Consider the following 14,978-nt stretch of genomic DNA (forward strand, 5'->3'; position numbering starts at 1 on the left):
TATAATATGTTGTAACAAAAATAACCTTAAATTCTTATCAATATACAAAAATCCTTTAAACAAGAAAAGAAACATATACACAGTATAACAAAATAACTTTAAATTTGTATCAATATACTATATTCCCATAAATGATAACAAATATCCTTAACACACCAAATAACCAAAAGCCAACCACACATCCCCAACTCTTGGGAATGTGGGACATATTTTTATCCATACTGCTTCCTGCTGTCTATGGAAGAAGCAACTTTAGGGTTCCAGAGAGAAAATTTTCAGATAATGACCAAGTCCTGAGAAGACCAGCAGTAACCTTTGTTGATAACTTGTCAAGTTTCAGGAGGTCTTTCCTGATTAAACCTGATCCATATTAACCCTGAAGAAATCCACAACTTCTCATCTCTTATGGGAATAAAACTCCCAAGCATTCTTGATTTTCATTTGACAATTATTTATTTTGACTTCTTTTTTAAAGTTAAGATAGCCCTAAATTATCTAGGTTGGTTCAATTTTGCAGTCTTGTTCACAATCCCATGTATCCTAGAAGCTGTCTTTTTTTCTTCAGCATTCAAAAAATTCAAAAATCAACACAATACTATACAGGATGCAGACTCTGTGTGTATTTCATGTCTTACACGGCTTTTTTCTTTTACTCTCTCTTTAAAGACTTTATTTTATAAACTCTTCATTTTTTTTTCTATGACTATACCCTCTTTCTTTTCTTAAGCCTATGCACATTGTAACCTGTTTAGAGGTTTTTCCTTCTGGACCTCTTTTATTGTGTATCTTCAACCTTTTTTGACCATATAAACAACTCTTTAAACTGCTAACCTACACCTGGATCCTCTGCATGTGGCTCTTAGCTGGCTCCTCCTGCTTCTCAGGTCATGAAAACCAAGCATAAAACTCATGGTCTGGTAGGAGGTTCATGACCAGGAACTGCATTCAACCTTCCTAGAGCTCCAGAATGCCGATGCTTGCACTTTTATTTAGTTTTTTTTTTTTTTCTTTTGTTCTTACTTAACATACTAGCTGCTTAAGGCCTCACTAATGGGCAGAAACTGTGTGGCTGAAATTCTTAAAGGAGCTATATCCCCCTCACCTCCTTTTCTTTCAGCTTTCTCAGGCAGTTCGGAAATTCAAGCACCTCATTGGTATGCCAAAATGTTGTTGTTCTTTGGTCTGTTTGGGGGGGTGCACCACCCAGCTCCCAAATAAATCACACATAGAGGCCTATTCTTACTTATAAACATCTGGCCTTAGCTTGGCTTGTTGCTTGCCAGCTTTCTTTAACTTTAAATTATCCCATGTACCTTTTGCCTCTGGGCTTTTCCCATTCTCTTACTTCTGTAAATCTTACTCTTACTCCATGGCTTGCTGTGTAGCTGGGTGGCTGGCCAGGCTATCTAGGCAACTTCTACTTCAGATTCTTGTCTCAGAGAACCTTCTCATCCCTGAGCATCCAGGAGATCATGAGCTAGTTCTTCCAGTGGTCCATGCTGGGCAGAATCCATGCATAGGCATTTACCTTTGTCCAGATGTTCCAGCCCTACCAGAAGGATGATTTCATCATGGCTTTTTTTTTTTTTTTTCAAATACCTGAATGTTATTCCAAATTTGCAGTTACTCTCAGATTCTTCTGGACAGTGAACCACATTAGGTTTTGTTCATGGAAGACTCTGAAAAATATGAAGTCTTGAGCCCACTGGGAAGGGAAGATTTCTTGTTCTGTCTCTTTAAGCACCTCTGTATGGGAGGGTCCCTTTGTCAGTATGAAGATATGCTTAAGCCATATCTGGAGATAGCAACACTGATCTATCAGGATCTGGTGAATGGTTAGAAACATCCTTGAACTAAGGAAATGCAAATTACCTCTTCTCTCTTTAAAATGAAATCCTACAACTCTGCTGGTGTGTGCTACCCTTCAGCTAAAGAGCATGAACAGACATTCTCTTACTTCATTGTGGATCCCATTAAGCATCATATGAATGTCTTATACTATTGCTATGGTGTGGGTGACATGGCTGAGTCTTGTTAAAACCATCAGTTGGTGCTGCTCCTTAGTCATTGTGTCTCCTTATCAACACTAATGGATGGTTAGATGTGCTCTTGCAGATCAGTAAAAAGCAACTGTAAAGAGCCTATTCCAAACTGAAGAGGGCAAACACTAAAGTACCTCTCTCTACATTTGCCCAGCACACTCATGCAGGGATCCCTGATGGAACCTGCACAAAGTAGAAATGTTGTAGAACATTATTTTTAGATATGTTTCTTTTGTTTATGTTGCATTTGTTTAACTCTGTGAAGCTGTGTTACTGTGCCTGTCTAAAACACATGATGGTCTAATAAAGAGCTGAATGGCCAATATCAAGGCAGGAGAAAGGATAGGTGGGGCTGGCAGGCAGAGAGAATATATAGAAGGAGAAATTTGGGAGAATGAGAGAAATAGCCAGAGAAGGAGGAAGACATCAGGAGCTAGCCACCCAGCTTCACAGCAAGCCATGGAGTAAGAGTAAGATTTACAGAAACAAGAGAAGGAGAAAAGCCCAGAGGCAAAAGGCAGATGGGATAATTTAATGTTAAGCAAAGCTGGCAAGAAATAAGTCAAGCTAAGGCCAGGCATTTATAAGTAAGAATAAGCATACATGTGTGTTTTATTTGGGAGCTGGATGGCAGCCCCGCCCCCCCCCAGAAGACCAAAGAAAAACAACAGGGGAGGGGAAAGCAGGGTAAAGGAAGGAAGATGGGGAGAGACAGAAAAACCATTTGGAAACCAACTACCGTAGAAACTTCCTAAAATATATACATATATGAAAGGAATTTTAATGGAGTTGCCAAATAATCGGGGAGAGAATTCCCCAACTAGAGATGTTATGCCACCAAGTAAAACTTCCAGTACCAGGAATGGGTTACATCTTGTTGAGTTGTTGGCTAAGTTGATACAATGGAATCCTCCAAACATCCAGGCTATTGTCATGGCTATTTGTTTCTCTACACAACCTGACCATAAGGCCCTATTGCTGAAGAGAACAATTACTCATGTCACTGGACATGGGGAAGTTGAGCTGGCACCTAACTAGAAACTTCACCTCCACTGACCAGTAGGCATAGTGCTGAAAGGTAATCTACGTGCTTCTGGAGGAGAAAGGTAATCATCAATTTCACCCAGCTACAAACCCTGTGACCTATAACAGAGACCTCCTCCAAGATATACTGGTACAACAGTGGCAGAGACACTATGTTATGTAACCAACCACTTTTAGGCCCACTCCATGAGATGGAACATATACATGACATTGCTAAAGTGGCCAAGCACCTGAGATTGGATAGGTCACAGACCTAGGGGAAAGCCTACTGTTATTATTGTGCTAAAGGAACTTAGCAACAAACACACTGCTGTCTGGACCCATAGACCAGTGCATCACTCAACCCTCATTAGAGCTTCTTAAAGTAGAGGGGAATTAACAGAGACCTATAGTGGCAATTAACGAGTCAATTCCATGTAGTTTATCTGATCATCAAAAGAGGTTTATTTTGCATCAACTTACAGCAAGCAAAAGGTTCTGTTACAGGATCCAGGAGAGGTGAGGCACAGTCCAACACAGTTCTCTGGAAAACTCTAACTTGGTCTGCAGTTCAGCATCCAGCATCCAGGATCACAAGGTAGCCAAGACAGTGAGCATGTATGCATTTCAGTTCTTAAGTGGTCCCTGTCTTGGCCACACCCAGGGCGGGGGCAGGTACATAGCAGTTACCTGCTGCCTACTAGGGGCAGTACTTCAGGGGTGAATCACAGACAACCACCCTTACAGAGACCCACAAGTGGACAATGTGCAGAGAGTGAGAAACTTTGGAGCACTGAGTCTTAAGTGGGATGTCTTCATCAAAGCCCTCCCTTCAAGACTCAGGAGTCCACTGAAAAGGAGGCGGAAAGGTGTTCAGAGCCAGAGGTGGTGGATGACTCCAAGGAGACAGTGACTTCCAGACACTGCAGGACTGAGGCACACGTGAACTCACAGAGACTGTGACAGCGTGCACAGGACCTGCACAGGTTCAAACCAGACAAAAATCCCAGCACTAAGAAGGGAAGTGGACATAAAGTCCCACCCCTAACCAAGGAGCTCTCTGCAACTGATGCCTGCTGGGAAAGGAAAAAATCAGTTTTCTCCAGTGGAGTGTCACTGGGTGTATCAACCACATTCCAGGACAGGCCCTGTGCCCAGGAGTCGTCCCTGGGCCAGCGCAAAATGAACTTCATGTTTTGTTTTGTTTTTTAATTTTGTTTTGGCATTTTTTATTTACTGATTTTTTGTTTGTTCTGATTTTTTTTTTTTTTGAGAGGGAAGAGAGGAAGAGAGAGAAAAGTTGGATGGGTATGGAGGTAGGGAGGATCTTGGAGGGAAAACATGATCAAAATAAATTTTCTGAAAAAATTTAAATAAAAATGTTGTGATATATTGAATTAGCAAGTCTAACTTTCTACTATAACTATCTAAGAGTATCCGGAGAGCACCCCAAAGAGTTCAAAAATCTTATGTCTAACTAGTTAAGTCTAAACACAAATAAAATATGGAAAGACTAATCTCAGAGGCAGCTACTACATAAGAATTGGAGAGAAGCTAGACATACATGTATCAGGCATTCATGTCTCATGTAAGGCATTGCAATAATAACTCTACTTATAACTTAAGATTGTACATGGTGAATCCTTAGGGTAACCATGATAAAGGTAATATAAAGTACACAAGGTAATGAATAATTGTAATTAGTAGTATCATTACTATTGTTGTTATTCCTGTTTTGAGATGTGGTCTCACTATGGAGCATCTGGCCTCAAACTTACTATGTAACTTAGTCTGCCCTTGAACTAGAGATTCTCTTGTTTCAGCCTCCTGAGTGCTGGGATTATAAATGTATTCCACCACAAAAGCTTAAAATGGAATTCTGAAAAATCTTCAGGTTATTTAAAGAGAAGGCAAGAAAGGAGAGATGTGGGGATAGAAGCAGAGGGGCTAAGGAAGAAAACTGGAAGTTTGTAGATGTAAATCCAATGGTTTGCAATCGTAGAGATTTTATTTTTCTCCAGTATTGCTATAAGTAGGCAAATGAAAAGCAAACAATTCACTGTGGGTGTTTAATCTCAAGACATTATCACCCACCAAGGTCTCAGTGTGTTTATACAACACCCACCTGTCATTCTCAGCTTCGGCAACTTAGGTTAGCCTACAATCACCTGAGAGGAAAACCTCAATTGAGAAATTGCGCAGATCAGACTGGTTCATTGGCACGTCTGTTGGGAACTGTCTTAATTGTCTATTGACATATGAGGGCCCAGCCCAAACCGGGCAGCACTGCTCCCTGAACGGGTGGTCCCAGGCTGCCTAAAGCTGGCCCAAATGAGACAACAAGCATCACAATTCCACAGTTTCTGTCGTTCTTCCTTGGCTGTGAGGGACTTCCTGCCTTAGTTTGGATTTCTATTGCTGTGAAGAGACACCATGACCATGACAACTCTTCTAAAGACAACATTTAACTGATGGGGCTCTCCTACAGTTTCAGAGGTTCACTCAATTTTTATCATGGAGGGAGCATGGCGGCCATGTGGGCAGAGGTGGTGCTGTAGCTGAGAGTGCTACGTCTTGCAGGCAACAGGAAGTTGACTGATGTCACACTGAGTGAAGCTTGAGAAAAAGACCTCAAAGCCCCCACAGTGACACACTTCCTCAGAAGGTGTGGCCCAGATTAAAGGTGTGCCCTCCAGCCCCAAGGTCTCTGGATTATAGGTGTGTGTCATCCAGCCTCCTCCAACAAGGCCACACCTACTAATAGTGCCACTCTCTGAGTTTATGGCGGCCAAATCATTCAAACTACCACACTTCCCTAGTTAGAGTAATGCTGTATGGAAGAGCACACAGGCCAGCTTTCAAGTTCCGGCCTTGACTTCCCCAGTGACGCACTGTGACCTGGAACCACAGGCTAAGTCAATCCTCTCCTCCACGTTGCTTTGGCTCTCAGCAACAGAAAACATACTAGAGCAGCCTTAACCAGTGTGCAATGCATGGTGTTGGTAAGTGCACAGGTGCATTGATCAACCCCATGGTGGGCTACAAAGTATGTCTCAGCACGTGGAAAGCACTGACATTATACCACACATGCTTTTTAATTAGACAGTGATATATTGGAAAACTGACATCTGCAGATTAAACAATGTGGGCCCTTGTCATTACTCATATTGGTTACACATTATTCAGCCTGTACATGTGAGGATGCAAAATGTATTTTGATTCAAATAAAAGATGGGAGGCTGCATGATTAAAGGAGACTGCTCCGCTAATGCCCATGGGAAAACATTGAGGTCGGGCCACAAAAAGAGACACGTGATCAAATATTTGTGTTTTAAAAAATTCTTATTTAGTCCTGTGTGTTTGCACACATGTCATGTCACATGTTGGAGGTCAGAGCATGACTTTGTGGTGTTGGTTATCTCCTTCCACCTTTCTATGGGTTCTGGTGACTGAACTCTGGCTGTCTGACTTGTGTGGCAAGTGCTTTGCCCACTGGACCCTCTCACTGACCCAAATTCCTGAATTTTAGATTTTTACACACTCCATTTTTTCATGCTCAGCATTGTGCTGCATTGAAATTGTGTGTGGGGTGTGTGTGTGTGTGTGTGTGTGTGTGTGTGTATGCACACATGTGTGCATGTGTTTATGCATGTGGAGTCCTGAGGTTGGTGTTGGATGTATTTTGTGGGGGACCAGCCCCCACTTTTATGGCCAGGGTGCTCTTGAGCAGGGAGAAGTGGGAAATATTTAGATAGAAAGAGAGACCTAGACAATGACGAGAGAGGAAAGACAGAAACACAGGACGGCCTTGGGAGGGCCTGGGTCAGAACCCACCAGCCCCAAAAGGGCTTTTTATAACAATGCCAAGGGGTGGGGCAAAAAGACCTTCCCCGTTAGATACAACCAAGTGTAGACCCTTTCAAACACCTGGTACTCAGGCCCATGACCCAATCATCCTCTTATACAGTCCTGCTGGGTGAAGCCACTAGGGAATCTTGGTGGGCTCCAACAGTATTTCTGCCTTCAACCCTACTTTTTGAGCACCCCCGCTTTCTCTCTCTAACCTTGCGACTCATGTTGCTCAGACTGGCTGGCCAGCTAGCCCAAGGTATCTGCTTGTCCACATGACGCTCTCATCCCTCTATGCTGGGGTTACTGTGTGTACTGCCACACCTGGCTTTTTATGTGGGTGCTGGGTATCAGATCTCAAGTCCCCATGCTTGTGAGGGTGGTATTTTAACAACTGAGCTGGAGTTATCTCCCCATGCCCTGAAGAAGGTTTTGATCTCTTGTAAACCATGTAGTCTATGCTCCTACTTGAATCTACATATAAAAATCACCTAGCCTTCACTCATGTTCCTCTCCATTATCTAGAACTTTCTTTATGATACATTGTAAATATTCATGAGAGTCACTGCATTTTATGAACCTGCTGTTGTGAGTGATGACTGAGTTGACTGGACAGAAGAAGAAGAAGAAGAAGAAGAAGAAGAAGAAGAAGAAGAAGAAGAAGAAGAAGAAGAAGAAGAAGAAGAAGAAGAAGAAGAAGAAGAAGAAGAAGGAAAAAAAAACCCCTGAATATATTATCTTCGTGTTCAATAAGAATTAAATTGAGAATTAAGTTGAGAAAAACCAGCTTTGGAAGATGACCCCACACACTTGCAGATGAGTTCACAGCAGCTATTTCTACAGCTCAGGCTGAGTCACACGGCCACAGGACACTGACATCTGACGTCAGCTAAGAGCTGCTGAAAGATGCCAGGTCACCTTGTCCTCAGAGACATGTCTTGTCTTGCCCTGTCCTTCTCCTTCACTCTGTCCTTTGGTTTTTAATTAGCCTCCAGAAAGTGAAATATGCCATCTCCCCAGGCCCTTACCTTGTCCCAAAGCCTGAGTTTATCTCTGCTCTAATTGTCCATTGCTCTTCTGTCTCTTTAGGGATGTGTCAAGATGGGTTGACATCTGAGACCTTGTTTTCAAAACAATCACACCTTGGAATCCAGGAGAGCCTGTAACTGGCTGGGATGTCTGGAGTGGACGCTGGCAGCCTGCATTTTTAGCTAGCTTCCAGGTGATTCTGATGCTGCCTATCTGGGGCCTATCCTCAACAAACCCACAGAGTTCTTTGCTTAAAGGGGAGAGAGAATGCTGACCAAGGGTCTAGGATGTACTCAAAGGATATTGTGTGTTGTAAGAAGTTGAGATATTTCCAACTCTTTTCCTCTTAAGATTGTTTAGAGACAGACAAATGGTACAGAAAACTGAGGCTGAGGCTGGCTGCTCTCAATCTGAAGGCCAACCTGGGATACATAGCAACACCCCACTCCACATATATATATATATATATATCAGAAGGAGTTTGGGAAAGCTAAATTAGGAACTATGAAACAATCTTGGAAACCTACAGAGAGGAGCATCCAGCAGTACCTCAGAACTTGTTAAGAAAGCCAACCTGAGGCCCGGCCAGGCACCTGAGCCAGACTCCCAGCCCCCCTCTCGGGGGCTTCTGGATGAGGCCTGAGGGGCAGCAATGTCTGCTGATTTCTGAGCTTCACTGTCGCTGTTTAAGAATGGATCTTCCCAGCCTGGCGGTGGTGGCGCACGCCTTTAATCCCAGCACTGGGGAGGCAGAGCCAGGCGGATCTCAGAGGAGTTCAAAGCCAGCCTGGGCTACCAAGTGAGCTCCAGGAAAGGCGCAAAGCTGCACAGAGAAACCCTGTCTCGAAAAACCAAAAAAAAAAAAAAAAAAAAGAATGGATCTTCTCTAGGCCCTTATTTTGCAGTCAAGCAAAGTAAATACCAAGCGTTAAGTGACTTACTAATTAGCTAAACAACTAATTAGAGAACCATCTTCCAGCTCAGGGCAAGCAAAGCCAGGTTCTCTCTGCTCCATCACCCACCAGCAGCCAGCGTCAGAAGAAACACAAACAACCGAGGCCACAGTAGGCTGTGCTCCTTTCATCCTACAGCCTGTCTGGCCGTATAAAATAGGAATGCCCTTTCAGGGACGGGAGCAGCATTTCCTCCCCCCCCCCTGCTCCCCTCCCCTCTCCTGAGATAGTCTCCATCGTAGATCTGACAACTCACCGTGTAGCTCAGGCTGGTGATCCTTCCTGCCTCGACCATCTGAGTGTCAAGGTTAGAGGCACACACCGCTATGCTTGACTGTTTTGTTTGTTTAATGACTGGTATGAAGGCAAGCACATGCTCCAAAATTATCACTGACAACCAGCCTCGTGCCTCCTAATTATTAGTAAAAAACAATAGTCTCAGTGGGATAGGGGAAGCTGAGGCAGGAGGGTTGAAAGTTTGAAGTCAGCCTGAGCCACTAAGAGAAGTGCTGTCTCAGATTAGAGGTATGAACTGGCGAGGTGGCTCATGGTGTAGAGACTCTTGTTGCCAAGGCTGATGGCCTGAGTTCGATCCCATGGATCAACATGGTGAATGAAGGGAACCTACTTCCACAAGTTGTCTTGTGACCTCCACACATACACTATAGGACTCATGTGCCCCCTCCCCATAATTAAATAAATGTAATAAAAAATGTAAGTGAAAAGGCGTAGGGCTATATGTAGCTCACTGGTAGAATACCTGCCTAGAGTAAGCAGTCTTTGGGTTCAGTTCTTAGCACTGAAAAAACATACCAGCATTCCTGATTCATGAATTCTGGAAGAGCTGGCCATTGTGGCCAGTAGAGCAAGTATGTTCACTTAATTATATACCAAAAAATAGTTGAACTCAGAGAACAGGTATCAAGAAATCAGGGAAAACTGCTGGGCGTGGTGGTGCATACCTTTAATCCAAGCACTCCTGGAAGGCAGAGGCAGGAAGATCTCTGTGAGTTTGAGGCTAGCCTGATCTACAGAGAAAGTTCCAGGACAGACAGGGCTGTTACACAAAGAAACCCTGTCTAGCCAGGTGGTGGCAGCGCACGCCTTTAATCCCAGCACTCGGGAGGCAGAGGCAGGAGGATCTCTGTGAGTTCGAGGCCAGCCTGAGCTACAGAGTGAGTTCCAGGAAAGGTGCAAAGCTACACAGAGAAACCCTGTCTTGAAAAACAAAAACAAAAAAACAAAACAAAACAATAACAACAAAAAACCTGGTATTTATGTTTTTGAAGAATACTGTATTTCTATGGTAAATTGTTACAGAATACTTTTCCAAGATCAGACGAGATGGGGCGCGTTCTGGGTGGTATGGCCGTAGATGTTACAGAATACTTTTAATAACAGGATATAGAATAGACCTAATTCTTAAAGAATCAAGCGAAAACCATACTTAGAGATGGGAGTGGTGGCATATGCCTTTAATGCCAGCACTCAGAAGCCAGAGAGGTAGATCTCTATGTTCTGCTCTATTCGGTGAACCTGGGAGAGTCGGGCCTGAAAAAATGCGATGGACTAAAACACTGGTTCTCAATCTGTGGGTCTCAACCCCTTTGGGGATTTGAATTACCCTTTCACAGAGGTCACCTAAGAGCATCCTGCATATTAGATATTTACACTGTGATTCATAATAGTAGCAAAATTACAGCTTTGAAGAAGCATCGAAATAATCTTACATTGGGGGTTTGCAGCATTAGACTGAGAACCACTGGATTAGAGTCTCATGTAATAGCCAACTTTATTGAGAGCATCAGACAATTTATACTGGAGGGTTAGAAGAGTCACCTGAGTAAAGTTTACAGTCACAAGGACAAGCCACATGCAGCAGAACCACGTTTTTCCACAGAGGCCTGTGAATAACAACAGCTGAAGTCCACTCACTCCTGACTGCTACACCCGGGAGGAACATGAAAACACACTCCAAGACGGTTCTGTGTTTTGAAGAAACAGATCACAAGACTCTTGTCTGTTTTCTCACAAGCACTCAGATTCTCACACTACTCCATTCTTGGACTGTGGTCCAACAGGTCTCTGAGTTCAAGGCCAGAACAGTTTCTACAGCAAGTTCTAGGGCAGACAGGGCTGTGGAGTAAGTCTGTCCCAGACAATCACAGCAACAATAAGCAAAGCAACTGTATTTATAAAAATATTAGGGCATGTTTCTCCCTAAATGTTTTCAATGTATTCCATAATAAACATACTAATGTTTCACAGTATGAAGATGTTGTTTTCTAGAAAGAAATTCAAAGAAACATAAACATATAAGAATCTGTGAGCTGCTTCCTGTGTGCGGGGAGCCACACCAGGTCCTCTGTAAGAGCAAGTGCTTTTAACCACTGAGCCATCTGTCCACCCCCTCTTCACACACTTTTTGCATGTGTTCAATTAAGTTACTGCTTTAATTTTCAGAAACGTTATGTTAACTGTCATTTTGTATCAGTCTATTGAAGCCTAGAGACTCCACATGTATACGGTGTTTATCATTCAGGTACCAGCCAGTGTGGGAAAGTTGCCAAGGCTATATAGCTTTCTCGATGTATTTTTTTGACTTTTATCATCTCATACATCTACAACATATAGATATCACATGTCTACAACTGAGCTACACCCCAGCTCTGTTTTTATTACTTGAACATTAGGTAGAGAGTTTAATGTCTAAAAGTTACTTTTGTCTGCCTATCTATTTTACTGTAGCAACCAGTCTCTCAGATAACTTTACATTATCCCTACATCCTGGCACCCACACCAGTGTATTGTACAGGATTTTACGTTCCATAGGATTGGCCTTGGAGAGCACAGAACTGAAGCTGTCATTTCCAGTATCAGGTTATTAAAGACTGGCTTCTTTCTTGGGCTCCCCCATAATCATGTAAAGCTGAGGGAAAGCCAGCTTACGCTGTCAGGGCTTTCGGGTGGCCTGAGTGAGGACTGGAAAAGAGAGAGAGAACTGAGGAATCCAAAATAGTGAGTCAGCTTGGAAGCAGCTCCTGCAGCCTCCAGAGGGTGGCAGCCACAGCCAACCGCTTGACTGTAGCCATACAAGTCCTAGGCTAGGTAGGGCAAAGCTACTTCCAAAGGCAACAGTGAAGTCATGAATGTGTACTTAAAGCTGGTGAGTAGTAGGATAATTTATTATACTAATCAAGTTAACCACGTGTATAATTAGTTCAAATTCTACTTTAAAGGTAAAACAGGGCTGGACGTAGCTCAGTTGATAAAGCATTTGCCTTGCATGCACGAAGCCGGATGTTTAATCTCCAGCACCGCTCAAATCCTGTGTGGCAAGGCCTGCAATCCCAGCATGTGGGAGGTGAAGGCAGGACAAACAGAAGTTCAAGGTCACATTCAATTCAAGGTCACATTCAGCTATATAGAGTAGAGGTCAAAGTAAGCTATGTATGACTGTCTCACAAAACAACAAAATCTTCCAGAAGCTTTCATGGAAAGACATGGCTTTAGTTTTTTTTTTTTTTTTTCTTTCTTCCAAGACAGGGTTTCTCTGTGCAGCTTTGGAGCCTGTCCTGGAACTCACTCTGTAGACCAGGCTGGCCTTGAACTCACAGAAATCCACCTGGCGCTGCCTCCCGATCCCTGGGATTAAAGGCCCGACAACAAGGCTTTAGCTTAAGGCTTTCATGAAGTTCTTGCTATTGGAGTATGTGCCTCCATCCTTATGTGGCTCAAAATTACCATCGGCTTTGGGAAAATGTTAAGTCACTTTCCATTTTTGTTATAGGCTAGAAAAGAAAAATTTTAGGTGTTTCTCAAATATAAGTGCTACATGTCCTTCTTCTTTATTTATTTAGGTTTTATGGCAGGGCCGTGTTCATGCTAAGCAATACACCAGACCAAATGAGCTAGGGATTTTTTTTTTTAACTTTTGCTTGAACTGTACAGTTATTCTCAGTATAAAAAACAAAAGAAGCATAGATGTGGGATGGTCCAGTTGGGACATCTTGGTCATTGGTCACCAGCCCTCAGTTAACTGCCCATTTTCTGTTTGGCTACTTTAGGAACAGGGAGAGTCAAATATACTGCAATTCAATGGCCTTCAGTGTTTACTTATGCTCCCCTGAAATGAAGGGAAAACTTCCTTAAATATTGATAAAATTAAGTGTGAAATATTTAATATGAAATGTATAAAAGTCAACATAAAATATTCTGTGGTAAATTGAGTATAATGTGTAATATTTTGTCTTTGATATATTCAAAATGTTGTTTTAAATCCATGTATTAGTTTCAAGTAAAAAAAAACACATCAGCTGGGCATTGGCACCCCTTTTGTACCAGCACTTGGGGGGCAGAGGCAGGCGGGTCTCTGCGAGTTTGAGGACAGCCAGGTTTACAGGGTGAGTTCCAGGACAGCCGAGGCTGTTACAGAGAAACCCTGTCTCAAAAAACAAACACATCAATACAGGCTCTATGATGTGACTACCATTTAATTTCACACCATTCTTACGTATGTGGGGAGGAAGCAAAATAACAGACGTCTGTAAACTGATGGTGGTATGGAAGAAACTAGGTACTTTCTTCCTTGCCCTCCCCCCGCCCCCAAAGGACTATCTTCTAAAAATATCAGATTCTAGGGCAAGATGGCTCAGTGGGTACACCTGCCATCAAGTCCATGACCTAATTCAATGCCTGGGACCCACATCTGTGAAAGCAGGGCACTGACTGCTGCCAGGTCGGCCTCTGACCTCTATATGAGCATGACGGGCACGTGTGTGCAGGCACACACACACACACACACACAAACACACACTAAATAAATGTATTAAAGAGTACCACAGGAATGGAGATGGCTTGTTAGGGAAGAGCACTGGCTCCTCTTCCAGGAGACTGACTGGGGCTCAGTTCAAGCACCCACATGGTGACTCACAAGTGTCCAGTTGCAGGAATCTGAGAGCTTCTGCCTGCGTCGGCAATGCGTACGTGTAGTGCATAAGCACACAGGCAGGTGAAACACCTCCAAGGCATTTTATGGTTGGCTTTAATGTCAACTTTCCACCAATCAGAATCTTGAACAGTCCTAACCGACGAAGGAAGCCCCGCCCTGATTGTGGGTGGCGCCTTCCGGTAGGAGTCCAGGTTTAAAAAGGCTGTTAAACTGATTTGTGCCATCATTGCTGAAGATTCCTTTGCTTACAGACCAGCGTTTCTCCAGGGAATTCTGGAGTCCCAGCACAGGGAAGTGCAGAGGCTCCCACCTGTGGACCAAGTGACCACTGGTCACCCTCAGTGAGACAGTTTTTCTGGAACCACTCCAGCTGTTGACAACCCAGCCTCACAGACAAACACTGGCTGCTCAACATCTCGGGTGTGACTTGGCCCTGGATACTATTTAAACATTTACTAAATTATGATTCTCTATGTATTTCCATCCCCTTAGTTCTGTTCCTCCAGAGGACCTGACTGAAACAGCGGTGAATACACTGCCTTGACCCAACAGGTATAAAAACTTCTTACCCTGACCCTGGGGAGTGTTATTTAGCCATGCGCTCCTTTTTGTTTCAACTTTTGCCTTCTTGAACCTTTCCATTGCCCTGACAGCAAAATTACTTCATGTAGCTCAAGAGTAAAGGCTACAAAGTTTCCCAAATGGTCAGGTTGATTACATTGTTACTATTGAGAACAGGATCCTCAGAGAATAAAATCTACTGAATATATATAAATACAAACAGACCTTTTAACACATATAGTTTTTATAGCTCAGAAATGTAGCCATTTAAAAATATTTGGATTGGAAAAAATTATGACACTTGTATTAGGAAGTAATGTAAAGAATAAAAAGTGCTTGCCAGCTTCCAAACCCGAAGCCTGAGTTAGATCCCAGGGAAGAAGAGAACTGAAGTTCTCTGACCTCCACACCCAGGCCAGGCCTGCTCTCACACACTGTGGTGGTTTCAAAGAGAAAGGCCCCCATAGGAGTGGCACCACCAGGAGGTGTGGCCTTGTTGGAGGAAGTGCGTCACTGGGGGCGGGCTTTGAGGTCTCAGATGCTCAAGCCAGGACCAGTGTGGCACTCTCT

General features: G+C 43.3%; 1 pseudogene; it reads left to right on the forward strand.

Annotated features, from left to right (window-relative positions):
* Positions 1-887: 887 nt before the first annotated feature.
* Positions 888-2,038, forward strand: LOC114699369 (annotated as a pseudogene).
* Positions 2,039-14,978: the final 12,940 nt, after the last annotated feature.

The sequence above is a fragment of the Peromyscus leucopus genome, chromosome 14 (genome assembly GCF_004664715.2).
Source record: "Peromyscus leucopus breed LL Stock chromosome 14, UCI_PerLeu_2.1, whole genome shotgun sequence".
Lineage (NCBI taxonomy): Eukaryota > Metazoa > Chordata > Mammalia > Rodentia > Cricetidae > Peromyscus > Peromyscus leucopus.